Genomic DNA, 3,219 nt, shown 5'->3' with positions numbered 1-3,219 from the left:
TAATGTAGAAATTACCAAGTGAAATCGTTTTATAATCATTTCAACAAATACTTTATATGTGCTACATTTGGTGTTTCCGTATAGTTTGCACAGTAATAGAGTATGTAAGCAGTCTTTTATAATAAATTTTACTAGAGTAAAATAATGTAGAAATTACCAAGTGAAATCGTTTTATAATCATTTCAACAAATACTTTCTATGTGCTACATTTGGTGTTTCCATATAGTTATGTAGTACGTTATAATTACCTTTTGGATGTCTTTGCAACACATTTTCGTCTTCGTTTAGCATTCTGGCAGAGCTAAGGACACCTAAAAAAGTTAAATCCAATCGCGTTCATTGACGGAGATCGTTTATATCGTAACGGCCTTCTGAACTCTCTGGATCGAGCTCGAAGTGGTAACTTAAGGCAGTACAGACACCATCGTTTATAGAGAAATATAACGCTTGTTTACGTTGCCTCTGAGGCTGTGACTCTCAGTCAGAATCTGTGTCAACCCACGCGTAGTCAGGGGCGTAACCTTTCAAACACACGCCGAACCCAGCTGACCAATAACAGTTGAGTAGTCATCTGACCAATCCGATTACACTAGACATTTTGGGAGGCGGAGACAGGAACTAAACCGAGCGTTTTCCAGACAGTGGGAAATCGGTGAGGTATGTAAGCAATTTATAAGACTCACAATGCATTAGTTCAAGTTTTAATAACATGTATGTACTATGGGATATTGCAATAACGTGCTAACGTGCCAATTTATTAGCATAATTGGTGCTCTTTAAATATGCCTGACATTATAGTAAAATTTAATGCATTGCCATGGCACAGCTTTCGAGATGTCAAAAATCCCTTCGCAATTTATCATCCCTTAACAAAACTCAGGGTGGTACAGCGTAAATTGTGCAAAACTAAAGATCCTTTAGAGCTTAATAAATATCAGTTATTGCTCACCTTATTCTCTGCCAGTGTCTATTCATCTAAAACCTAATGCATATGATTCACTGAAGCACTGTGTCTAGGCAAAGGCAGATTCTAAATCATCAGTCCTAATTCTGTTAGATCTGTCCATTGCCTTCAATAAGGCAAATCACCATATCCTCTTTTCAATCCTGTTATCACTGGGAACAACAGGAACTGCATAACTTTGGTTTGAATTTTTCCACTCAGGCAGATCCTTCAGGGTATGAATCACCATTGTGTTTTTATGTATTTATATTTATTTTATTTTTATGTGTTTTTAATGCATGCTGTATTATTATTATTATAAAGTATGTACTGACTTGCACGTTGTCCAAGACAAATTTCCCACCGATGGGACTAATAAAGTATAAAGTAAAGTAAAGGTATCTTGAAGATAAGAGCTGTCCAAATTACATAATATGATTACCGGAGTCCCTCAAGGATCAGTGCTTAGAAGGTGCTTCATTCACCATTCACTAAAAAAAAATAAAAAGTTGGATTTACTTAAAAAAAAAACTTCGTCAAGTGGGTTCCACATAGCTTTGTTAAGTAATGTCAACAAATAAAATGTAAGTTGTATTTACTAAAAAAGTTTGTGTAAAATTGACAATTTAAATGTTGCATGGACTAAAGAAATCTCAGTGAAGTCACTATTATGAAACATTTAATTGATAAAAATAATGATAATAACTCCATACAATGAATCAATCAATCAGAGTGCAGCTGCTCAATACAACCTTTATTTAATTACAGTTTATTAAACAAATCACAAATATTACATTTCAAACTGTTTGTTGGTTTGTTTTGTTCTAAAATATATTAGAAAAAGTTCATTGACTCATACTTGGCCACTTATTACTCATGTACTTATCTAACGGTGCTACACTTCTGCAAGAGGGTGCCAGAACAACAGAGGTGTATAATACTTAAGTATTTTAGTTACATTTTCCAAGCGTCTGTGCTTTATCAGAGTGTTTGTCTTGGGGAAAAAATTTTCTTCTCTTCACAAAAAAATGTTCACTACATTCTAAAGCATAGAATCATACTGTGTATTCGTTATATATTGCATATTAAAATTGATTTAATGCCTAATTACATAATTGAATTACTTTCTTGAGTAAAAGTATGAAAAACATTTTTACTTAAGTAAAAGTACAAAAAATGACTAGATGTTTAATGAACTTAAATATTAAATATAAACCAAAAACTTGAAATTATGAAATGTAGTGGAGTAAAAATTATGATAATGTGTTTTGGAATGTATGTTTTCCAAAGAAAAACACTAATAAAATACGATTAAATGAAAATTTACTTTTATGCAGAAAGTACAAATACTTAAGTACTATACAACTCTGCAGAACAACAATTTACCCATAATACACTGCAGCATCATCAGACAATGAGATGCAAGTCTGTATTGGTTTTATTAATCTGTTACTTTTACGCAACAATGTTATATTGGCGCCGATGTGGTTGGCATGCTGTCTATCGCTCAGCATAGTCCTGAGTTTGTTTGTTCTAAGCTCATTTATGAAGTGTTTAACACAGTGTGCCTCACCAGTTTTAACATATGACCGATGTACTCTTTTAAAGTTGGAAGAAATTTCTTATAAACAACTCATCAGTTTTCATGGTGCTCCACCTCCCTTTCTGAAGTCAATTCCGGATTGTATACGCCACTGGCCTTGCTCCCTGCCGGGCAGAAGGCGAAAGAAACGACGTGGATGACGGGGTGGCTTAGCTGTTAAGCTAAAATGCTACATGCGATTCCATCGGAAGTCACGTTCTTCCCCGGGGAGCTTTATGAAGGACTTCGGGAAATGCTACCCGTGCTGGCGTTCCCTGGAGCCAGTGCATGGTTGGATTGTTCCCGTGTTTCCCACCTCGCTGGAGCCGCTCCCGGTTCTTCACGCGCCTCGCCCCACGCGGGGAGGAGTGTGTCCGGGGAATCTTCGGCTGCTGCCTCGGGCGAAACAACCTGCGGCCTCTCCTGAACTTCCAGCGCTGCTCAGAATGGCTTTAATTAACGCCAGGTCGGTACTAAACAAGACTTTCATTATAAATGACCTTTTCTCTGCTCGCCACCTAGACCTTCTCTTTTTGACTGAAACATGGATTCTTTTAACAAAACTGTTACGCCGTTGTATCCGGCTCGCCAGTCTCGGCTTATCACATCAGCTACCAGAGAAGCTTTTCGCTCAGCCTTTAGTGAAGGTTTGCTACAAAGTGACGTTCCAAACACCGATTCAAGTGCTGCAGAA

The sequence above is a fragment of the Paramisgurnus dabryanus genome, chromosome 16 (assembly GCF_030506205.2).
Source record: "Paramisgurnus dabryanus chromosome 16, PD_genome_1.1, whole genome shotgun sequence".
Classification (NCBI taxonomy): domain Eukaryota; kingdom Metazoa; phylum Chordata; class Actinopteri; order Cypriniformes; family Cobitidae; genus Paramisgurnus; species Paramisgurnus dabryanus.
This window is presented reverse-complemented; position numbering follows the sequence as displayed.